The 26,516-nt window shown below is 37.9% G+C and overlaps 1 protein-coding gene and 1 long non-coding RNA gene across 10 annotated transcripts in view; one reads left to right on the forward strand and one right to left on the reverse strand.

Annotated features, from left to right (window-relative positions):
* LOC102030650 overlaps positions 1 to 23,208 on the forward strand; it is a 28,498-nt gene extending 5,290 nt beyond the window's left edge. The window contains exons 2-4 of the long non-coding RNA XR_264254.2: positions 84 to 205; positions 11,340 to 11,423; positions 22,098 to 23,208. This is a non-coding gene — a long non-coding RNA (uncharacterized LOC102030650). The remainder of the gene's footprint in view (positions 1 to 83; positions 206 to 11,339; positions 11,424 to 22,097) is intronic.
* The window catches only part of Tmem108 (transmembrane protein 108), a 326,253-nt gene that overhangs the window by 113,719 nt on the left and 186,018 nt on the right, over positions 1 to 26,516 (reverse strand). The gene's annotated exons all lie outside the window — the stretch shown is intronic.

The raw sequence follows: 26,516 nt of genomic DNA on the forward strand, positions 1-26,516 counted from the left end.
ATTATAAGTAAGTGAATATTTTAAGACATTTGAAAAAATTCCAGAGGGAATTTAGTCCAAGATAAGACACTTTTTCATTTCAGCACATAAGGTAACAGCAGCAAAATTCTAAAGATGAGAACATGCAGCTACACTGAGTGGAGGCTGGATATGAACGGGACGTGACCTGAATGGGGAAGGACCTCAGTCACTGCAGTTGTAAGAGGTAGGTATAACTTAACAAAACAAAGACGTCTGCTTGTAGGACTTGCCCTCTGATATGTGCAGCTTTAAGGCCATGTATGATCAAAACTACAATTTAAAATAGAAGCATGGAAAGGCCATGAAGCAGCTGATTCCCAAACTACAAGGTTAAGTTTTTCCACACTAGCTTTGCACTGTGCTGACTGTATTTAAGTAGAACCCAAGCGGGGAAAGCATCTGACTACCTGAGCAAGCGATGTAACATGATGTGGAAACTTCTAGCCTGCAAATAATTTGGTGTGAGGACATGTGAAGAGAGCTGCTGTAGTTTCTTGATTTATGGCTTCATTAAAGTGTTTGGGCTTCCAACCTTCGTCAAAATTTATTGGAATTAACAGCCTCTTAAAATGGAAATATACCATGACAAATTAATGCAGTCTGAATCTTGGGAGAGGGGAAGAAGAGAGCACTGTAGACACCCTTTATATTCCTTCACAAAGAGCCTGCATAAGTAATGGGGAAATCTGGAGCTACAGTCTTCTTGGTTAGGTCATCTCTTACCCTGTTGACTTTGAGGATCAATTGAACTTGACTTCCTCACACTGTCATCCACCCCATGAGCATGTCCTATTGCCTTTACCTACAGGATGTTTCCTGACCTTCTACACCATCTCCATGACTACCACCCTAATTCAAGATACCACTCATTTTCTACCTGGTGACCCTGCCTCTACTTGTGAACTTTTACAATCAATTTTCAACAAAGCAGCCAGTTATCTTCTTAGAACATAAAGAATATCATGCTACTTCTGGATTTAGAGTTCTCCAACGGCTACTCATTTACCTGTACTTAGACACCAAACTTTTTTGTCCTGCTCACCCATCTCTTTCTACTGCTTTTGTTACTATATTCTAGCCATAAATGGTGCTCTTTCTGTTTGTCACAATTTCAAGCACGTCCTACCTCAGTGCCTTTGCCCCTACTGTTCTCCTTCCTAGAAAATTCTTTCCTATGTACCTTGGCAGGATAGGCTTCCTTTTGCCATTCAAATTTAAGCCTTATGTCACCTACTCTAAGATGCCCTTTTGACCACATAATCAAACATTACCAGTGAAATGCGATCACAATAACTTTGGCAGTTTTTGGCACAGCAGAGTTCTCATTTCAATTCTGTAAAAATTTACAATGGTTTGGGCTCCCCAACAGAGCTACAAGCTCCATTAAGGCAGACATTTTATTTATTTTAGTACTATTAAAAATGATACCCGTACACATGATATTCTTTATGTTCTAAGAAGATAACTGGCTGCTTTGTTGAAAATTGCCTGTAAAAGTTCACAAGTAGAGGCAGGGTCACCAGGTAGAAAATGAGTGGTATCTTGAATTAGGGTGGTAGTCATGGAGATGGTATAGAAGGTGCCCAATGTTCTTACTGAAAAATAAAACTTACAAACTCTAGATTCAGCCACTTCCAAAAAGCCTGTCCCCTCATGACTGCATAAGTCTTTGGGGGGACATCTAGACACAAGGTAAACTCTTAGCTGTGAATCCCTTTTAAGAATAAAAAAGCAAGTTCAATATCTCTAACATACAATGGCACAGGTTAAACACTCGCATTCTGAAGGGGAGGAATAGAGATACAGAAAGGAACTGGACCAAGATAAGACCAAAACTAGCAGGGAAAATAATAAATCCTGTAGCTCCATGTCCACTACTCAAACAAACTGTGGTGAGATGTAAGCTCCAAAGGACTTGGGTAGCCCCACCCCTATATTCTTGCTGGTTGCAGAACACATGGCCTCTCTTGTGGGGTGGCTCTGCTCACTGCCTGCAGTTTTCTTCAGCAGATGTCTATGTTCCTGGTAACTCCAGTTTCCTGGGGTCTCCACTGTGCCTTCAGCTTCACTCAAAACTATGTATTGTACTCTCAGGGGACTCCTAGTAGGGACTGTGGACCTGGCACATTTTGCCTGGCCTTCCAGGCCTTCTTCTCACATCTGGTTGAAAGCCTCCATGACCCATAATTCATGCATTCTTTTGGGTGTACATCCTGTACCACATGGACAGCACTAAGGTCTACCAACAGTGTGAACAGTAACCTGGCCCCATTGGGCCTAGGGTGTAGTGGTCTCTCAGTGTATGGATAGCTGAACTCTGAAATACATTTCCTTAGGTAGCCTTGAATGAGCAGAGCACCCAGGAATTCCCTCCCACCTCCAAATCTTCTGAAAGCAGTTTTTCAAAGTTTACCCCTTTGTATCATTAAGACTGTGGTGGGGTGTGGACATTCCTGGGATGCCTTTAAGCCATCTTTTCTACTGTCCTGATGCAAAGTACTTGGTTTATTTTTAATGCTAATCGTTCAGCAATTATACTCTCCTTGGCCCCAATTTTGCAGATGCTTCTCTTCCGGTGAAACTGCAAACTTTTCACATCTTTTGGCTCTACTTTCTGCTCTCGAATATCACTATAAATCTGGCTAAAAGCAGCCAGAAGCACACATAACACAGCCTGAACATTGGGCTGCCTTGAAATTTCCTCTGCCAAATCAATTAGTCTGTCACCTTTAAGTTCAGCCTCACACACATTCTTAGGGAACAGACAAAATGGAGACACACTTTCTGACACAGTGTAACACACACGGCCTCTAGACCAACTGCCAATGGAATCCTTGTTCCCAACTAAAACCTCTTGAGCTTAGCCTTTACTGTTCCGTTCTGACAACCATCATGGTCTTGTGAGCTCAGACTAGAATTATCCATCAGGCTCTATTTATTGCATTCTGAGCTTCTCTAGCCCCTATCTCCAAACCTTTCTAAACTTCTCTGAAAACCAGCTCCAAAGGTATCTAAGCTACATAGTTAGGTATAGTCAAAGTAATGACCTCATTTCTGTGGTGCCAATTTTCTGTATTAGTTAGTTTCCCATCCCTGGCACAAAATATCTGACAGTTGCGACTTAAAGGAGAAGAGGATTATTCTGGCTCAGAATTCTAGAGGATTCAGTCCATAATTGGTTGGCTCCAAGGCAGAAATGCCATGGGAGAAGGGCATGGTAAAGGATAGCTACTCATCCCATGGGGTAAAAATACATTCTTTCAAGATTTACCCTCCATGACCTGCCTCTTATGACCAGGCCTCAACTCCTAATAGCATATTCAGCTATGAAGTCATCCTTGGATTCAACCACTGACAAGTACAGTGCTACCATGATCTAACCACCTTCTAAAAGCTCCACCTCTGATTATATGAGCCTTTAGGGGGGCACTGTAGATCTAAAACATAACAATAACTTATTATTTTCCCAAACTATTAATATAGAATAGCTGATAGGACTCTGGGCTTGAAGTCAGAGGCCAAGTATCAAAATTTTAATTCTATTACTTATTTGTAGCCAATTTAACCCTGAGAACATTATTTAACTTCACTGAGCCTCATTTTTCCATCTGTCTAGTAGGAATAATAGCATTTGGCTCTAAAATGAACATGTAAAAGCACTAGGGTTTGCATTTTTTAGGTACTCCATATCTGAGCCAATGATGAGGGTAAGACTAGCACTTATGCCTTTGTCCACTGCTTCACAGTGGACAAGTGATAGGCATCCTCTGGTGTTCCTAAAGTATTTACAGGGAAGAGAGAGATTCTTCCAGAACTCTGTAGGAGTTGTTTCACAATATCAAAGATACAACTCTCACAAAGGAAAGGATGACATCAAAACACAATTTTCATAAAGCAAAGGATGACATCTCACCACAGGCTACAGAAGTAATAGAAGCAAAAGTGAACTACTCAGAAAACAGGCTTATCAAAATACAAAGCCAGACAGATGACAATACAATTACACAAGACTTTGATTCAGTAGCAGTACCATATTAAGTGCCAAGAAGGTTGTACTGGTGACTTCTGGGGATGTTAGTGGATTTGCCATTGTATATTAAAAACCTACCCATCAGGACAGTCTACAACTATAGCATAAACCAAGGAAGACTTTGAGGATTGATTACTATTGTGCATTATCTTCAAATCATAGACAAGAACCTGATTCATATTTATGTATCAACCTTTTTCTTCACTCAATCTTATATTTAAGTTTTTCTACATTTTTGTCAAGTCACTTGGAGGCAGACATCAACAGATTATTTCTAAATAGCAATAAAGATTTTCTCTTGAGAACGCTCTCAGGCTGCAAGGTGCAGTCCCTTTTCATTTTAAGGCCCTCACCTACAACTGAGGGAGCTCTCTGTTCCAGAATTGCCCTCAAACAGGCCCTGATACCACAAAGAAGCTGACTCCAAATGATTAGACAGCTGCTGGAAAACAATCCGTTTCCACGCTACCACCTTCACAAATGCAACCTCAGTGACCTCCTAGAAGGAGGCATGCTTTTTGCCTGTTTAATAGAGAAGGAAGCAAATAAAAATCCTTCAGCTAGTCCACTGTAGAGCCAAGAATAGAGAGAAGTTATGATTTCCTATATCATATGGTCTCCAGCAAGTTTGCATTATTGACATTTTCAATACAGTGTATTAGCTCTAGTACTCCTAAGAAGGTTTTGAGAAAGGGAAGGGAATTTAATCCTTAGCTATCCTCAGTGGCAGCTCCAGACCTCAAGGCTGCAGTTTGGGCACAGAGCAGTACCTGAACCTCTCACTGAATAACCATTGTGTCTGTTTGCCTTCAGTTTCTCATCCAGCCTTTAGCCATAAATACCAAGTATGTATCACCTATTAGACAGCTATGTATATAGCAGAATGCCTGTTTATTTAACATTTGTTAAGTGCCAGGTATTGGGCTCAGAGTTTCTGCTTAGCAATGTCATTTAATCCTCACCCCCCTCACACATAGTAGGTTATATTTTCCCCTCGGGACAAATGAAGAAAGCTGAGGCAGCTGGTAAATGGCAGGATCAAGGTTTGAATCTGAGAATGTCGGAGCTCAGATGACAAACTCCTGTTACTTATATAGCTAACAAGCATCTCAATTTAACTAAAATAAACTGAATCTTGGTTTTAAAATATAGACAGCAAAATTAAAAGGTCAAATTATCTTAGAAGAGTATTAGAGTTGGCTTTGTTCCTTGCCTTCTCTAATCATATACCGTATTAGTAATGGGTAGACACAGCTACAGAATAATGGTATTAATAGAAAATTTTCCAAAAATTTATTTTGTAAACTGCAATGGCTGCTTTTGATCACCAGCATTGGCAACCCTTTTGATCTAAAAATCAGGCAAAAGAGTTCTGAAAACACAGCAGATGAATAATTAAATGCTTCTTTAATTTAATTATTTACTTGTAACGCTAAAGACAATGGAAAAGGTAAAATCAACTTTTTCCAGGCACAAGTCTACAGGTGCAGAAAAGTTTTGCTTCCTTTTATTTTTTCAGCTATACTAATAATTAATCCTGAAACCAATGTGGCTTAAATCATACCATATCTTTAAATGACATATCAAAAAAAAAAAAAAGATGTCACTCCAAAATAAAACAGAAGTCCCACCTCTCCCCCAAAAGGGTTTCCCTACACATTGCTTTCCCCTTTGTTCATCGGCCAGCACAGACTTTACAACCTCCCCACTCCTCCTGTCCCTCTAATACCTCCCTTTCTCCCAGGGTGAAGAGTATGTTTTGCTTCACTCAAAGGCTTGGGGATGGAGAGTAGCAACAGGAGGCAGTGGAGATGCTCTCTGAGCCAGATACTCTCTAGAGGTGCAGGAACTGAGAGATAAGAAGGCAGATGTTACCTCAGAGATCAGCAGGTGAGACACAAATATCTAAGGGCTTTTTTGGACTTGTGTCATTCTGCTCTACCCACTTTTACTGAAGGACTGTAGTGGGGCTAGACAGCCAGCTCCTCCTGACTGGGGCCCACCATGTGGTCTTCTACGTGGTTCTGGAGCTTCACTCTGAGTGCTTTCCTGCCTTCCCCAAATGTTCTTCCTATAGCACAATGGAGTCAACTGTGAGGTTATCTTTGTTTAGACTTCTATAAAAAGGTATCACAGATTGTGTGGCACATAAAGAACAGAAATTTATTCCTCACAGTTCTGGAGGCTGGCAGTCCAAGATCAGGGTAGTAGCAGATGTAGTGTCTGGTGAGGACCCACTTCCGGACTGCTGGAGTACTGTTTTCTTGTGTGTCCTCATATGGCAGAAGGGCTGAGGGAGCTTCCTGGGCATTACTCCCACTCATAATGACTCCACCTTCACAGTCCAATCACTTCCCAAGGGATCTACGTCCTAACATCACTAAGGGTTAGAACTTTAATAGATGAATCCTATTCAGTCTATAGTAGGTATGAAGATATCTTCACCATGGGAAATAGAAGTATCTGAATCTTGTCCTATCATCCTTCCTGCAGGGTACCCGAGGAAGAGAAATGAAGCAGCTACAACTAGACCACTTTATGTTGGTAGATCCTTTCCTCTAGTAAAAGCTGACCAGGCTTCTGACTTCTTAAGACAGAGCTCAGTGCAATGCACTTAGTATACAGGCCACTGCCTGACAGAACAGTCCTTGTACTTGTCTCCTGCAACACTGGGTACAGGCTAGAGTTTACAACTAGGGAACAGCTTCTTACCCAATTGAGATACACAAACCAATCCCATTAGGGACTTTGGCTCTTCCACTTGCCTCTTTACTCAGTAACAGCTCTCCAAGAGGGAAAGGGGAGAGGCAGCGAGGTTGCTAACTCTATCTTAGTTTGCCAATTCAAGCTTTAAGACATGGGATCCAGAGAAGAAACAGTATTTCTTTATGTTGTTTCAAGGAGATCAAGTTTTAAGAGGCGGCATTATTACTAGGTCAGATTGCACTAGGTCATATTTCTGCATATGTGCAATACTTAAAATATACAACTATGTATTGCTTTCCTAAGGATTATTAATAATACATCTATAACTACTCAGAGACTGGCTATAAACTTTCAGAGACAGAATGAGAATGTAATCTGTCTACAACAAGAGAGATGAATCACTTCAATAAATTCTTTATAATGGTGTCTCATCTCTGCACCTCTTGGATTGGTTATGAGTCTATAGTTAATCCTTCAATACCCCCCCCCCCAAGTACCTCATTATTCATTAGACTGTGACATCCTGGGTCATAAAAGAGGTACTGTTATATAACCCTGGAGCTGTATAGTAGTCTCAGGTCATGAATATTAAGAGACAGGCTCAAATGACAGATTAATAAAGACCTCCCATTGCGTTTACCCAAAAAATAAACTAGAAGCAGGCACAAAGCGTCCTGGCAGGCATTCTTACACAGGGAGAGGCGGGTGCAGCCCTGTGTCCTTGGCAGCTTTCAAATTCACTGTCCCTTCTCTGCAATGATGACCATCAGTAGGACAGACCTAGCAGTTTTCCTGTTGTATATTTCACTCTGCTTTCATTTCATCCTTCAGGCTCTTGCCTGAAGGTTACAGCAATTTCACGAGTGAGCTGTAGAGCACTTAACTGGTTAGTTTGGTCCATTTACATTTATTGTGCTTACTGCTATTAGGATTTATTTCTTCCTGGCCCTATTTATCCAATTTTCTCATGTCTATTTTTCCAGCTTAACTGCTTTTTTTTTGGACTAAGGTTTTTTTTCCTTAATTCAACAGTTCTTTTCTACTGGGCTGGAAGTTATGAATTTTATTTCGTTTATTTTAGTGGTTCCCTTGACATGTGTATCTAAAAAAATCCCATGTGTACCTAAAGTTCACAATGTTAATGAATTTAATTAATGAATTTTCCAGCTCTTCAAACGATGCAAGAAATTATACAGATGAAATAAGAAATGACCCAACTTAGATGCTTTTAATGTCTAGTAATATACTTCTCTAGACTTACATTTCACAAACCCTATAAATTAGACTTTTTTTGGAGATAGGATTTCACTATGTAGTCAGGTGGCCTTGAACTCACTATGGAGTCCAGGCTGACCTTGAACTCACGGCAATCCTCCTGCTTCAGCCTCCTGAGTTCTGGGATTAATTACAGGTGTGTGCTACCACACTTGGCTCAAAGTATATATTATATAGTTAATATTAACTTTATATTATTTATTAGACTTTATACTATTTAATACAGAAAACATTTGACTCATACATTTGCCAATTTCCTTGTTATTCCTTACATTTAAGGCCTTCCATCTGGAAAATTTTTTTCTTATTCCCGAAATACACCATTTAGAAATCTGTAAATGAGGGTCCATCTGTAAAAATGTTATGTTTAAAAAAATCTGAAAATGCTTATTTTCCCTCATGCTTTTAGATTATTTCACTGACTCCTTAATCCCAAATTGGTAGTTATTTTCTATCAGTACTTAGAGATATTATTTCACTATCTTATGGATCCCATGGTGCCTGGTGAGAAATAAACCATCAGTTTAAATGTTATTCTTTTACAATGAACCTTTCCCTCTGGCTTTAAGGCCATCTATTTATGTGCAGTTTCACTGTTTAGACAGCCAGGTGTGGAGTTCTCATTATTTATTTTTCTTGTAACTCATGGTACTCTTACAGTGTAAGTATTCATATATTTCAACATATCCTAGAAAATACACTAAGTCATATTTTCAAATACTTCTTCTCTCTTAGTGTCTCTATTCATTCCTTCTTGAGCTCCCAATTATACTTGTATCAGGCCTTCTCATGGTATCTTCCATGTCTCAATCACTCTATCAAATATTTTTACTTTCTTATTTCTTCGTAATATATTTCAAGTAAATTCTTAAGCTCTGTATTTTAATACTAATTCTTTAAAAAGAGATATTTACCATTTAATTCATCCACTGAGTTTTAAATTCTAATGATTATATATTTTTAAGTTTGTAAATTCTATCTGGTTCTCAACAAATCTAGCTAGTCAATTTTGGTAGTTTATAATGTCATACCCCCTCCCATCCATTTCCATCTTTTCTTTGCTTGAATATTTCTATATAATATAATGAGGTTTCTTTTCTGAAATGGTTGGAGCAATATTTCTAGTTCCAAGTGTTCTCTCAGAACCTTACCTGTCTCCACTAAGAGGTAAAATCCACGCTGCCTTCTCTCAAGGCTACCCAGGCCATTGTGCTTTCCTTGATTAATGGAATGCTACAGAAGCGATGATGCATGACTCAAAGGCTAGGTTAGAAAGGCCACATAGTTTCTGCCTGGCTCTTTCTGCAGCCACCATACTATAGAGAAGTGAAAGTTGGTAACTCCAGCTAAGGTCCCATCACAGCCAGCTTTTACCATTAGAACTTTGAGTACATGAGCAGTTAGAGTACTGCAGCAGTTGGCTGTTAGCCTTCGAGCCATGTAGCTGAGGACCCAGACAACATGAGCAGAGAGAGATCATTCGCCCTCTGACCCACAGAATCCATAAGCATGATAAATGGTTATTTCACATCATTCAGTTGGTATCTGAATTTCAACAGCTGAATTTCAACAGCTGAAGTTCTTTGCAGTCTCAACCCATCAATCTATCTCTTTCCTTTTTTCTGACTTTTGTTTACTATATTTGGTTTCCTTACGTATTTGGTAACTTTTTTTTTTATGTTTTTTTTTTTGGGTACTGGGAATCGAACTCAGGACCTTTGCAGGTGCCAGGCAGGCGCTTATGCCCCTGAGCTATATCCGCAGCCCCTTGTATTTGGTAACTTCTTTTAATGGAGAATGCATATTTGGCTGAAGTTAATCTATAGGTATCCTGAGGCTGTTTGCCTGAGGATGGATGTTTGCCTACCAAGAGAATTTCTGTTTGTTTTGGCTGGGTCTTGCAAGCCATGGGAACTACATTTATTTTTATCTCTTCTTAAAGTTACACATACTGTATAGGTAATAGAAATTTGAAACCCATACTACAAGGGGTGCAGGCCTATAGCTACCAATTCTCAAGGGAGGTTTTTAATTTTTTTTCCACTGAAAGCCATGGTTGCCTTGGTCACATGTGACTTTTTCCAGGCACATTCATTCATCCTACAAATATTTTCTGAATACCCTTTATATGTCCCTGTAGAGGATATGAAATGTGTTCCTTCACGTGATATGTTTAAAATCTTCAGTGGTGCCTGCATAAGGCTTATAATTTAGTCTTTAAAATCACCTAATGGACACCTTTTAGAGTTAACCAGAAGCTCTCTAAGAACAAGCCTATTTTTCCTTTTTTTCTTTAAAACTCATAATGACTGTAATTGCATAACGTGCACAGAAGATATTCAAAATATTTTTCTTTCTTTCTTTTTTTTTTTTTTCTGGTACTGGGAATCGAACTCATGACTTGCGCTTGCTAGGCAGGCACTGTGCCACTGAGCTAAATCCCCAGCCCCTCAAAATATTTTTGAAGATGACTAATAAACAACTAATAATAACCTGGTAAATAATGAAAACAGTTAAAGTTAATTACTGGCAATAAGAAATCTACTGAGAGATTTGTAATTCAAAACACCCATTCAAAGTGGTAACGTGTTTTAATTTTCTGTACAAATCTAACCATATTTGAAGAATTAAAGAATTTAAAAAATGTTAATAAGCAGCAGTATTGGGATGGGCTAACAAGAGAAACCTCATGCTATTTTTATGTATGCATCTTCTTTGGTAGTTTTCCTATACCAAATGATTACACTGGGTAGATCTGAGGATAATCAGGGGCAATTTTCATTAAGGCCAAACATCCACCATTTTTAAATTCTAGAATCAGAGTCTATTAGGAGTAGGAACAACTTTGTAGAGCACTTAAAGTTCTCTTCATAGGAGGAGAAACTGCAAGTCTTTATAAATGGGTAAACCAAAGCTCAGGAAAGTAAAATAATCAACAGGTCAACAGCAGGGCAGGAACTAGAATCCAGCATTCCTGACTCTTAGACAAATGTTTCTGTCACAGAACTTTCTTCTTGTTCTATACAATATTTCTTGGGAAAAATGGCAACTCTTGCAATAAATTTCTCTGTATTCTAAATTTCTTTCAACACTATACATGCAGGAATAGATGCCAGAGATCTTCTAGTCTAAGTTTACCATTTTACAGACAAGTGATCAGAGGTTCAGAGGTTCCCCATTCACTCCTTATGGAATTTAGTTCTCAAAACATCATAATTCCTTCACCCTGTAACCTTCCTTTGTTTCTGAACTTTTCAGCACACTCTCAGTTCTCTTCCTTTTGATCTTATGTTCCATTTCTCCACAGAAATGTAATTCTGACGAAACAAGAATGACTCCCATGGTGTTTCTAGAAAAATTAGATCAGAATTCACATTAAAAAAATCTGAAGGTAAGTTATCACCTGAATGGACTCATGGTTCCAGGATCACGCACTGTTTAAAATGCTTCTGCTGGGGTTGGGGATATAGTTCAGTGGCATAATGCCTACCTGCCAAGTGCAAGGTCATGAGTTCAATTCCCAGTACCAAAAAAAAAAAAAAAAAAAAAAAAAAAGCTACTGTTTACCTAATTATTTCATTCTTAGAATTTTTATTTAGTTCCTTTACAGATGAGACACACAGCTCCATGGTGGCATTACTACTACTGTCTGAGATGTAAATTGTGCCTCTACAATTGCAGTAATAAATATAAATAACTCTAGACCACAATCCTGTTTTCCTTCATCTCACATAGGCAGGTATTTTCAGCTCTTTTATACTGTTATAGTCGAGTGGAAATGAATTAAATTTTTCTCTTTTAGCCTTTTAAATCTGTGAATAGCAATATTTACCTATTAACATATCAAAACGATATTAGGGTGGTTCTAGTCACTCTCACATTTCAAGGGCATGCACATCAGTAGATGTGGTGATAATGAAGCAGAGTATAATGGAACTCCATGACAGAAAATCATCACTTAGACATGCTGCAGGAGTTCCACGGCAGCAGTGGTTACAACCACCTGAAAAGCATGCCTGTCACCTTTATTTGACTGTATTTAACAGGCTTTTAAAAAGTCCAGTGCTGGACAGCCTGTCTTATTTCATGAGTTAACCTTCCACCTGGAGTCTTAAGGTTACTTTCAAGAACACAGAAATTTTTTGTTAACCCAAGGTTCATGTTCCCCTCCCATGGCACACTGGCACTTGGTACAAATGTACAATGGGTACATACTTGGGTAGTGATTACCCAGCTGTAGACATTTCCTGGGTCTCTTCATCTAGATGGGGCCATGTAACCAGATCCACTCCATAGGCAGAAATTTACGCATGTCACTTCTGAACAAAGCAGTACATACATGCAATATCTCTTTCCTTCTGCGATGATCCTAGAGGCCACCACTGAATATGACAGGGTAACAAGAAAGAAGGAGCTCGGATTCCTGATCATATCTTAGTGGAAAGCCCGCCAACAAGAAACATCTACTTTAGAATTTGTTTGTTTTTGTTTTTGGAGATACGGTCTCACTGTGTAGTTCAGGCTGGCCTCGAACACATGGCAATCCTCCTGCCTCAGCCTCCTGAGTGCTGGGATTACAGGTGTGCACCACCACACCTGGCTACTTTAGAATTTGTTTAAGTGATGAACAAACCATTGTTATGTCAAGCCTCTGTGAAGTTGGGGTTATCTGTTACAGTTTATGGCCTATATTGACTAAAACAATAAATATGGGTTAACTGTTTGTATGGAACTCTTTTAAAAGAAGAGACCCCTGAAGAACAACTCTTAATAATTAGGCAAGAGAAAATAGAAAAGAGATACAAATAGGAAAGGAAGAAACCAAATTATCCTTGTTTGCAGACAACACTATCATATACTTAGAAGACCCCAGAGATCCTACCAAGAGGTTTTTAGAGCTGATAAATGAATTCAGTAATGTAACAGGACATAATATCAACATTAAAATTAATTACTATTATCAGGAATAGACTAGCAGAGAAAATCAGGAAAACAATTCTTTCCACATAGCTTCAAATAAAATAAAATATCTATGGATCAATCTGTCCAAGAAGGTAAAAGACCTCCACAATGAGAACTTCAGAACACTGAGGAAAAAAATTAAAGAATATGCTAAAGAGATTGAAAGCTATCTCATGTGCATGGGTTGGCAGAATCAATATATATTATCAGAATGGCCATGTTACCAAAAGCAATCTATTGATTCAGTGCAATCCCCCAACAAAATGATAGTCTTCACAGAACTAGAAAAAAACAATCCTAAAATTCATATGGAAATAAGACTTAGAATAGCCAAAACAATCTTAAGCAAAAAGAACAAGGCTGGAGGCATCACAGTACCGAATTTAAAATTATACTACAAAAACAGCATGGCACTGGCACAAATGACAGTACTAATGGCACAGAATAGAAGACATGCAAACAAATTTACGCAGCACAATGACCTGAATTTTCACAAAGGAATCAAAAATATATGTCAGAGAAAATACAGTGTTTTTAACAAATGAAAAACTGGATAGCCACTTGTAGAAGATTGAAACTAGATCCCTATCTCTCACCCTGTACAAGAATCAATTCAAATGCATCAAAGACCCAGTTATAAGACTTGAAACTTTGAAAATGCTGAAAGAATACATATGGGAAACACCTAGGGGCACAGACAGACTTTCTGAATATGATTCCAACAGCACAGGAAATAATAGAAAGAATCAACAAATAGGATTACATCAAATTGAAAAGTTTTTACACAGCCTATAGAGAGAGCCTATAGAATGGGAGAAAAATTTTACCAGCTACTCTTCTGATAGAGGATTAATATCTAGAATACATAAAGAACTAAAAAAACACCCAAACATCAAGTGTCCCAATCAATGAATGGGCAAATGAGTTGAACAGACATTTATCAAAAGAAGTACAGGTGGGCAATAAATATATGAAAAAGTGTTCAACACCTTTTAGCCATTTGGGAGATGCAAAGCTATACTGAGATTCCATGTCACCCTACTTAGAATAGCTATCATTAAGAATACAAAAAAAAAAAAAAAAAATCCTGGTGGGATGTAGGGGAAAAGGAGTCATTCTACCTGGCTAGTGCAAGTGTAAATTAGTACAGTATAGTCACCTATGGGAAAAAGTAGAAGTGCCTCAAAAAAACCCCCAAAATATAAATAAGAAGAAAAATAAAAAATAACAAAAAGTAGGGACATACATAGATCTTTTCTAAATGGGAAGAGATCAAACAAAGGGAAGGAAAGGGAATGAAAAGAATTGAGATGTGTTATATACATGTACCAACTCACCACAAGAAATATTATATAATATAAATAGGTACTAATAAAAAATAGAAACTGAAAACAGAGCTAACATTTGACAAAGTTATGCTACTCCTTAGTATATATATACCTGAAGCAATTAAAGTCAGCATACTATAGGGACATCTGCATACTCAGGTTGATTGCAGCACAATTTATTTTAGCCAAGATGAGGAACCAGCCCAGGTGCCCATCAACAGATGAGTAAATAAGGAAAATTTGCTATCCATATACCAAAATATATAGCTACAAATACAATAAAGTAATATTCAGAGATAAAGAAAGATGAAATTCTGCCATTTGCAGGAAAATGACCAGATCTGGAAACTACTGTGTTCAGCAAAATAAGCCCGACTCAAAAGAGACAAAGTTTGCATGTTTTCCCTAATGTGTAGCATCTATGAAAGATGAGAAGAAAGTAGAAGGGAAGCGATCATTAGACGAGAGGAAAAGGAGAAGCAGAAGAGGGTGGAGGCGTAAGCGTAGGTAATAGAGGGTGATTAATATCTAGCTCCCTGAAGCCTCATATCCTGACAGGGGGCGTTTCTGGGAGGTGACTGGATCACAGGGGTGTGATACTCACCAGTGGGTTAGTCCACTGACGAGCTTACAGCTAAGTATGCTGTTGGAAAGTAAAGCCTGGCTGGAGGAGGTGGGTCACAGTGTGTGGACTAGAAAGGTGTATCCTCCTCCCTCCTCTTTTGATCTCTCTCTGCTTCCATATACCATGCCATAAGCAAGCCTTCTCTGCCATGTCACCCTTCCTTATAGCCAACCATGAACTGAAATGTCTACAAACTATGAACCAAAATGAACCTTTCTCTCTTTAAATTGTGGGTGCTGGGTATTATGTCTCAGTGAAAAGACCTGGGAACCGCAAGCCCCACTCTCAACTCATGCCAACACCTGCCCGGGTCCTGTGCTGAGCCAGGAGGACCTGGGAACCATGCTCCACCCCAAGGTGCTGGGTTCTCCACAGCACAGGAAAACAGAGGTGACAACCAACAGATTGACCCATTTAGTCTAGTGGTATGTTTGAGTTCCTGCACTGCTGCCTACATCCAAAAAAACTAGTGGTCTGAATTATTGTAGGTCAATATAAAGATGACGTACTTGTCTTCACTAAAAGCAGTCCCCTTTGACTTGATTAAAAGCTATTTATAAGTGGTTCCCATGGGTTTCCATTTCCAGTTGAAATTTGATGCTACTGTTGTCACTGAATTTACTATTATACTAATGTAACATACTAGTGGTTGGTTTTCTCTCTACTCTGATACCCAGATTGCCTGGGGTGGTGGTGGTTCATAAACAATGTTGTTTCCATGATGGGGCACCAGGCCAAAAAATTTGCAAATCCAGATAAAAAACACCCAAAGAAACAGAAACTTAAAGACAAGGTAACATAATGCCTCCCAAAACTTTCAATTCCCTCAAAGCCAATTTAGGGGGCATTGAGAAGGAGGAAATCATAAACTGCAGGGTGGATAGCTCTGAAAGAGTATCAACAGAGGTAAAACAGTTCAATAAGGTACTTATTGAATTTAAGGAAGTTATAACTCATCAGCTAATGACCTTACTGAAACAAATGATCAGTGAGTCTAGAGAAGACACTACAGAACAGCTAGTGAATGACAGAAAGAGACAGAAACCATGAATGTCCAGCACAGAAAAGGATGGGAGTCCACAAGAAAGTTCCAAACAAAAATCCAGCACATTAAGAACATGATCAAAAGCATGGGTTACAGAAGTGACTAATGTGAAGTGAGAGTATTAGGTTTAAAGCACAAGACTGTGGTCAATGATTAACTAATGAGATATACTTTAAAAAAAACAAGGGAACATGAAAAATGGACCCAACAGCTTCTAAATTACTCAAAGAGGACTAACGTTCAATGCCACTAGTCATTTGAGAAATGCAAATTAAAACAACACTGAGATTCCATCTCACTCCAAGAAAAATGGCTAGCATCAAGAAATCAACCAGTAACAAATGCTGGTGGGGCTGTGGGGAAAAAGGAACCCTTCTCCACTGTTGGTGGGAGTGTAAATTGGTACCACCAATCTAGAAATCAGTATAGAGATTCCTCAAAAAACTAAAACTAGAGGTTCCATTTGACTTAGCTATTCTGCTTCTTGACATCTTCCCAAAAGAGTTAAAAGCATCACACCACAGCAATATATGCACATCCATATGGCAGCACAATTTGCAACAACTAAGTGTTGGAAATAGTTCAGATACCCATCAACAGATGAATGGATTATGAAACTGGTTTTCATATACAATAAAGTACTACTTTGTCATAAAGAAGGATAAACTTGAGACATTTTCAGGCAAATGGAAGCACCTTGACACCATACTTTTAAGTGAAACCAGCTAGATATACATGTTTAAAATCACACTGTTTTGTTTCTCTTGTGTGAGAAACCAAAAGTATAAAGAAGGACTAAAATGGATGACAGATGCTGGAAAGCAGGAAGGAAACATTCAAATGGAAAGAGGAAGAAGGGAGAGGGGACGGGGAAATGAAGGAGGGGAAAAGGGGAAAAAAACAGGAGGAAAAATTGGAAACAAGGCTTTTGTAAATAAGCTGGGGAAGAAATGTTGGAGAGGGGAGGAGAAAGGGGAAAAATGAACCAAAAGATATGTATAAGTACAAATTCCCTACGATGAATGTGATCATCACTAGCAATTAAGTAAAAGAGGAAGAAACCAAAGTAGTAATAGGAAAATAATACAATGACAGGAACAACTCAATTTCTATCAATTGTAACTATCAATGTAAATGGACTCAATTTGCCAATCAAAAGACACAGGCTAGCAGAATAAATCAAGAAACAAAATTCAACAGTAGGCTATATTCAAGAAGCATATTTCTTTCTCTCTCTCTGATACATACACTCCATAGATTTAAAAGTCAAAGAATGGACAATAATATTCCATGCAACAGGAACATAAAAGCAAGCAGGATTTTCAGAAGAAATGGACTTCAGCCAAAGCTGATCACAAGTGGGAAAGAAGGAGATTACTTATTTGTTAATGGAACTATTCAACAGGAAGAGATAAAAATGATAAACATATACACCAAACCACAGTACAGCCAACTTCATAAACAAACTCTAGTGGATACAAAAGATCAGATAAACATCAATCATAGAATAACAGTAGGGGATTTCAATATCTTACTATCACAAATAGGTCAACAAAACAAAAAATCAACAAAGACCTGAACCAAACCTTCAAACAAATGGATTTAATAGATATATTCAGAGTGTTCCAGCCAACAATAACAGAATATACATTCAATTGCATATGTACTTTCTCTAAAGAAGACCATATACTAGCTAATAAAGTATGCCTATGTAAATGCAGAAGAATGAAATTTTTACTATACTCACTATTAAATTACAGTGTAGTGAAACTGGAAATCAATAGCAAAAAACCCACAGAACCTATGCAAACACACAAAAGGTAAACAACACATGCTTATGAATAATCAATGGACCACAGAGGAAATTAAACAAGAAATAAGGCAGTTTTTAGTTTTAAGTGATAATATCAGTGCAACATACCAAAACTTATGGGACACAATGAAAGCAGTCCTATGAGGGAAGTTTATAGCCATGAATGTCCACATCAGAAAAACAAAAACAAGCCCAATTAAATAACCTAATGATACATATCAAGGTCTTAGAGAAACACGAATTATCCAAACTCAGAGCTTATACAAGGAAGAACATTATAAAAATCAGAGCATAAATTAATGAATTGGAGATTAACCCTTCCTCGGATCAAAGCAACCATCCAACCCCAACAAATGAATCAAAGAGCTGGTTCTTTGAAAGAATAAATAAAATAGACAAGCCCTTGGCCAATCTTACTAAAAAATGAAAGAAAAGGCACAAATTAATGAAATTAGAAATGAAAAAGTAAAATCACATGGACATTACCGAATTTCACAAAATTTTTAGCGACTGCTTCCCAAACATATTGTCTTGGTTACTTTTCTCTTGTTGCTGGGACAAAATACCTGACACCCAAAATTAAGGAAGGAAGGTTTATTTAGCTCACAGTTGGTATAGGTTTCAGTCCATACTTCGCTGGCTCCAAGGGAGAGTGGCACATGGCAGAGGGCAACCGTTCATAGAGGCAGAAGAGAGCAAAAGCACCAAGAGTAAAAGGGAGGAGCAGTGGCAAGCAGCCTCTTTCCCTCCCTTACATTATACGCAAAATACCCGCCCCAGGGCAGGTGTAGCACTCACATCCATAATTCCAACATTGGACCATGGATCAATCATAAACTCTAAAAGCCTGTCCCATGACTGCATGAGGATCTGGGGGACATGCAGACACAAACCATAACACATATATGCCAACAAACTGGAGAACTTAAAAAAAATGAAAATATTCCTAGATACATATAAATTGCCAAAACTGAACCAAGAAGACTTAAAAATTTTAAGCAACCTAATAAGAGGCAGTGAAATTAAAGTAGTAAAACAAACAAATAAACAAACAACTAACGAAAGCCCAGGACCTGATGGATTCACAACTGAATTCTACAAAAAGTTCAGGGAAGATCTAATATCAACACTCTTCAAATTTACTTGATGAAACTGAGAGAGAAGGAATACTTCCAAAATCACTCTTGGAAGCTAACATCATGATCCCCAGACCAGACAAAGATCCAACCAAAAAAGAGAACTATTGGCCAGTTTCTCTAATGAACATAGACTCAGAAATCCTTAACAAGATATTAGTTAACAGACTGCAATAAATCATCAAAAAGATCATACATCATGATGAGGCAGGCTTCATCTCAGGGATGCAAAGATGGTTCAACATACATAAATCAATGTAATTCACCATATAAACAAAAGCAAGGACAAAAATCACAACAGATGCAGAAAAGACCTCTGATAAAATCTAACATGCATTCATCATAAAAATTCAGAAGAAAATAAGTATAGAAGGTTTTTATCTCAATACAATAAAAGTAATTTATGACAAACCTATTCTCAACATCATATTAAATGGGAAAAACCTGAAAGCCTTTCCTCTAAAATCAGAAACAAGACAAGGATGTCTATTGCATTATTCCTGTTCAACATAGTCCTTGAAACATTAGCCAGATCAATCAAGTGAGAGAAAGATCTGTACAGGATAGGATAAAGTCAAAACACCATTATATGTAGATGATAAGACTCAAAAAACTCCACCAAAAGACTCCTAGAATCCATAACCAACTTCAGCAGTGTAGCAGTATACAAAATAAACACACACAAAAATAGCATTTCTATACACTAAAAGAACTCACTGAAAAAGCAATTAAGAAAACAATGCCATTCACAAAGCATTAAAAAATTAAATACAGTAGTACTTCAGTTTAGGAACTCAATTTGTTTTACAATTTGGGGGAAGATGGCTTTATTTGTGTTTGTGTGGGGAACATGGCCATAGTTATGTTTGTCACCCAATGCAGACTTGTACAATGAAAGTCACATCACTGCATAAAAGGAAATTGAGGAGGAAATCAGAAAATGGAAAGATATCACTTGTTCCTAGAAAGGCAGAATGAATAAAATCAAAATGGCTATACAGTGGCACATTGGTTTATGAACTTAATTTGTTTTATAGTTTGGAGGAAGATGCCTGTGTTTGTACTGGTGTGGGGAAGATAGCCAGGGTTGTGTTTGTTACCTGATGTGGAGTTTGTGAATGGAAGCAAAATTTTGCTGAACACTTTTGTTTGTGAACCAAATTGTTTGTGAATTGAATTTGTTCATGAACTGAGGTATTACTATACTACCAAAACTGATTTATAGATTTAATACAATCCCAATCAAAATACCAACATCATTCATCATAGAGCTAGAGAAAACAAGCCTAAAATTTATATAGAATCAGAAGAGTCCCAGAATAGCAAAAGCAATCCTGGGTAACAAAAGCAAAGTGGGCTGCATAGTAAGCCCAGACTTGAAGGTCTATTATAAAGCTATAGTGATTAAAACAGAATGGTACTGGCACAAAAAGACATGTAGATCAGTGGAGCAGAATAAAAGAAGCAGAAATACCACCAGGCACCCACAGCTATTTATCTTTGAAAAAGGAGCCAAATACATAAACTGGAGGACAGTTAACTGCTTTAATAAATGATGCTTGGAAAATTCGGTATCTACACACAGAAAAATTCAGCCTAGACCCTATATATCTCACCAAATAGTAAACTAAAATCAAAATGGATCAAAGATTTAAATGTTAAAACAGAAACACGTAATCTGCTGGAAGCTAAAATAGGTACAATGCTTGAAGACATAGGTGAAGACTTTCTGAACAGAATCACAGTGACACAAGAAATAATGAGACTCGACAAACATGATCATATCTAATTACAAAGCTTCTGTACCGCAAAGGAAACAGGCAATGGACAGAAGAAACAATCTACAGAATCAGAACAAAATTTGCCAGCCATCTCACAGATAGGGGACAAACATTAAAAATATATAAAGAACTTAAAAGGAACTCTTCTACATTACTGGTAAGAATGTGAACTAGTACAACCACTATGGAAATCTGCATGGACATGCCTCCAAAAATTAAAAATAGAAATTTCATTTGACCCTGCTATTCCCCTTCTGGGTATCTTCCCCAAGGAGTCAAAATACTGACATTACAGGGACATATGCATACCCATGTTTACAGCAGCATAATTTGTAACAGGTAGATCTTGAAAACAGCATACTGTAAATGTCCCTCAACAGATGAATGGATAAGGGAAATGCAGCATTTCTATGCAATGGAGTTCTATACTGCCATAAAGAAAGATAAACAAGGCATTTGTAGGTAAACAGATGTACTTTGAAAACATAATGTTAAGTAAAATAAGTCAGACACATAAGCTCAAATATTGTGTGCTTTCTCTTAAATGAGAAACACACACACATATGGAGGGAGACAGAGAGAGCGCAAAACAGAAGAGAGATAAATAGAAATGAGGGAGAAGTTCAATACTTTCCCAAATTATATATTCCACTGGCTCACAGCTAATTCAATATATGTATTAATTTGTTTTATTTATACTACTACTTTATTTTAATTCACTAATCAAGAATGTTTTGTGTTATTATCTTTTTATTTTTGGTAAGAATTGTTTTGGTTTGTTTTATATTCTGAATAACTATTCTGAAGATAATGTAAAGTATTAACTACTGTTATCCTCTTATTTTGTTATAAATTTGGGGTTTTTATACAATAAAAAATATAATTACTATATTTTTCATAAGCTAAAATTCCATTTCTTACTAAAAATTTTTACTGTATGTATGATAATCACTTAAGTCACTATATTATTCAAAGAGCTTAAAAGTTCTTTATTCCTTTAAAGAAAATTTATTCACTAGAAAAGTTAATTTAAACTTATGAGGCCAGGTTCATGCTCAGGTGAAATGTCATCAGTTGGGAAAATAAGATGATCAGGGTTATCCTACATGGTATCTGTGCAGCCTTGGCTACAAGTGAAAATTCAATATCCAATGTCTCTCCTGTCACAATTTCTGTTGAACGTGAAGACCCATCGCTAAGGTCTGGCTGCTTCCTTGATCCCCTCTTTTCTCTGGTAAAAATAGTTTAGTACAGTGAGCAGATTCATCACTGACTTTTAGACTCAGCAAATGTAACAAACTTTGGTATTCAAATGGTAGTAGTCTCATGTTCATTTCATTCACTTTAGGCTTTTTATTATCTTTCATTTCTTCAGACATCTTTGCCTTTGATATCCTTACTTGGTCTCCTGCTGAAATTCACCCCATCAGTCCCCTTATGAAGTTGGCTGAGACAGCCTCAGTAATCAATCAATGGGATTTTGTGAGATACTTGCAAATCATCAACTGCCAAACCACTGAGATTTTTCAGACAACTCTATAATGGACTTTTGAGGACTTCTGCTATATTACAGAAATTGTATCAAGTAGCAAATAAAAAAGAAAGCATTCAAAGTATCCACATTGTTATGATGTCTAACTGTGGAACTGACGGTGCTCAAAATATTCCCTGTTCTCTGAACTCTTAATTTTCTTTTCTTTTTCTTCCTCTTTCTCTCGTCTCCCCTGCTAGCCTTCTACCTCCTTGACCTAATTTCCTGATCTCTTCATAACAACTATGGATCCAACCATGACCCCTTTTCTGATTCCTTATTCTCCCTTTCTGTAGTTCTTAATTATTTACCTTGGGACCCTAGACTCCTTGAATATGACTTTTAAAAAAAATGTTCTCCTTTTTCTTCATTGGACCATATCATCCTTCTCCTGGATGAACAAAACAAAACAAAACAACAAGGCCCAAAACAGATGTTTCACCAGTCCTGTGGCCATATTTTGTACCTTTTTTCTCTTGAAGTACTGTAAATGCCTTGGAAAATGTGAGCTATGTTGGGTGGGCTTGGAGTAGGGCATGGTGACCCTTCAGCAATGAACACAGGACAATGAGAAAGAAGAGCCAAGAAAGTGCAGGTGTAGGACTGGAGGAAGTTAACGTGGCTGCCGATAATGTAACTGTTGATAACTTGGAAAGTTCAACTCCTGATATCTAAAGGGGCCTGAAATATTAAGCTTTAATCTGGGAAGAGTTCAGCTGTAAAGTCTGAGCTTAGGCAAAACACAAAGCTTCAAGCACAAGTCTGCTTCTCTGTTGTAGTTCTGGTGAGCAGCCTGTGAAGGCACACTTCAAGTGCTTGAGAACTTACGAAAACAGAATTCAGTTCCCTTAGGGAGGATGTTGGCAGGGGCTCAGCAGGCAATCCTGAAGTCAACTTACATACAGTTCCAATGTTCATGGAGAATTAGAGTGCCCAATGGAGAAACCAAGGCAGACGTCTGGAGTGGTCCTTAAATACACTGTACTTTTACCCTAGCAAGGACCTCAGAGACAGTCGAGGGGCATGTGAGAAGGGATCATTATTGTAGGACCCAGGGGTGGCAGTGAAACATCAGTTTACATCCTTCCTACTTAGAGTGGTACCCACTCTAGCTTATTTTTTTGCAACCTCTTCAAAAGCTTTTCTCTAATTAACCATAGCATGACAGAAACAGTTGAAGGACTAATACTTTGTATTCTTCACTGTGCTGATGTGCCCCAGTGGTTTGCCATGGTTATACTTCCTCACTTCCTTGTCACTCCTTGACACACAGTGAAGTTGCCCTATTGCTGTCTCATCACATCATCTTGAATGAGGCTAGTTCTGTGACTAGCATATCAGCATCAACATAAACTGTTGACATTTCACTCGACACAGAGAATGAGATGGCAGTTACACATGCTTCCTTTGTGGCCTTCTCCACTCAACTCTCCCAGGCCCAGTGGATACTCAGAATAAGCTGGATCAAGAGGAGGCCCAACAGCAACCCAAATCATCTCTGTTCATCTGGCAGCCCCTTCAGCAATCACGCAAGTGGAGGAGCCTTCAGTCAGGAGCAGGAGTAGATACAGCCTCTTTGACGGCTGGAGGAAGACAAATTTAATATTGAATTAAATGCATGTTGTGTTGGGAGCCAAATTTCTTTTCTCATTCTTTTTCACAGTTGCTATAATAATCTAAGACTTCTAAAAATATAGCCATAAGGATGGCACCACCAGAGCTTACTAACCAAAAAAATAACAAAGCTAAATGAACTACAGACTCTTCAGTTTGTAAAAGGAGTGGCCCTATGCCTCTGGGTTGCAGCACTGCTTTTCCAAATAATATCCAGCCAACATCTGACTTGAGAGCCAATAACTCTATCCTGTTACTGTTTGTTTTATTTCTTCAAACAGATTGGGGGTGGGACAAAAAACAGCAACGACTAAAGCTACTAAAACAAGACAAGGCACGCTAGAAGTGGAGACTGTAGGAGTGTACTGGCTAAAGCTGCAAAAGCTCCAAGATTCAGAAAGTGAGGGCACAAGTGTTTTGAGGGGTCGTGAAATCTTCCAGGTGTAAGAGCTGTGATGTGGGTGATACACAGGACGCTGTAGGAGTTGGGGAAAGCCCTGAACTTACGGTAAGAAGACTTGGGCCCAACTTCCTGGCTCTAGGATCCTGGGGATGAGATGTGGTATTGGAGGGGTTTGCATTTCTGTGGCCCCAAAGGCATCATGGCAAATTTTTGAAAAGGTACATTATGGGGGTATGTAATGCCCAGATCTATTTTTTAAAGATATTTCTACTGATGAATTATTAATTTTAATTTTATGAGTTTTATTATATTAAACAATGTATACCTAACAGGAAATAAAATATTAAATTTTTAATATGTAATGAATATTCAGAATAAACACCAACATTTTCAACATCAACTGTTTACCTGCTTACAAGATCTAAAAAATAACAGCAAAAATAAATTCTTATTTGAACTACAATGAAGATATAAAGGAAACTCTACCATGGAAATAATCTTTGCTTCAGTTATCACACCTAAGGCAGTCTTAATACGTGACAACAGCATGTTCCACACACAAATCTTGCTCACACTGACAGCACTTGTGCTTAGCTTTGCTTTCCTATTTGGCAGATCACACCTGCCATCTCTCTCATCTTCCTCTTTTGTCAGGAGTTTCCTATTACAGTTAATACAATGTCCACTTAGCAGAAACATTAAATATCAATAAAATATCAAATATATACTGGATGCTTAGAATGAACATCAACATTTTCTACATCAACTGTTCTGCTTACTAATTCTAAAAAGTAGCAGCAGAAATGAACTGCTATGTGAACTACAGTGAAAATACAAATAAAACTCTACCAGGAAAATAATCCTTACTTCAATTATCACACCTAAGGCAGTTTTCACACATGACAACAGCATGTTCCACACACAAGATCACTAACACTGCCTACATGTTTTGTTTTCCTGTCTTTCTGGTAGGACATACTTGACATCTTGCTGGTCCCCCTGTGTTCTCAGGAGGTTCTTGTGATGTTTCAATTGTCTGTTCACCAGTCTGCTCCAGAATTCTTTTGCAGAGCTTCTTGGGCAGATACATACTATTCTCCCTTTGTTGTAATTGCTCATTTATCATTTCCAGCCCCAAACCTCTAAGAAAATTTCTCTGTCATATTTTGTGCGTGTTACTTTCTTTGTAAACTATGATACAATTTATGGCTCACATATTAGGATTGAGTAAAACATGATCAGTGATTTGTATTTTGAGTAACATCATAGTTGCTGCATAATTCACCAATGACATCTACTCGAATTTTGTTTTGTTGTAAAATGTGATCATTTCTGGCTCTGTTTGTGTTGAAGAGTCACTATCACTCTTTGTTTGCAGACAGGATCTATGTAGTCCAGGTTAGTCTTGAACTTACTATGTAGCACAGGCTGACTTTGAATTTATAGCATCCTTCTGCCTCAGCCTCCCTACTCAGCCTCACTATCAATCTTATCAACAGGGTGTGATGTTGACAGTATCAATATTCCTTTGTTTCTCTTAGCCATCATGTAGTCCAGGCTAGCCTGGAACTCACTTTGGAGCACAGGATGACCTTGAATTTACAGGATCATCCTGCTTCAGCCTCCTAAGTGCTGGAATTACAGGCATACACCACCATGCCCAGCCTCAATATTGAATTTATCATCATGGTCTAACATTGACAGTATCAATATTACTTTGTTTTATTTTGCCATATAGGAGGCCAATGTTATGTCTTCCTGAAATCCAAAGATGTACATATATTTCTCTGTTGCGAACTTGCAACATTTTTCAGGAATCTCAGCTTTGCTCTTGCAATAGTTCCTGTGTTGGTCAACGGGTGTTCATTTAGCAAATGTAACATCAATGGGTAACTAGTGCACCAACTGTCAAATGTAACATTTGGGTTACTTTTTGGAATACGTGCAGCAAGTCTGTTCACAAAGTCATATGGTTTATTACTGCACAAATAAAGACCTGGTGGTTGAATTCCAGGATAAATTTCCAAATTCAAGATGTAAAATGTCTTCGCGTCTACCACAGCATGTATTTTTATACCATATTTGGAAGTTTATTTGGCATATATTACTGAAAGCTTCCACAAACATGAAATGATGCAAGTTGTTTGTCAATTATCATGTATTTGGACTGTATATAAACTGCTTTACATTTTGAAACAAAGCTTTCAATAAATGAGTCAGTAGCGGCCAAATTGTTGGATTTTTTC

Source organism: Chinchilla lanigera, unplaced genomic scaffold, assembly GCF_000276665.1.
Source record: "Chinchilla lanigera isolate Chin_1 unplaced genomic scaffold, ChiLan1.0 scaffold00100, whole genome shotgun sequence".
Lineage (NCBI taxonomy): Eukaryota > Metazoa > Chordata > Mammalia > Rodentia > Chinchillidae > Chinchilla > Chinchilla lanigera.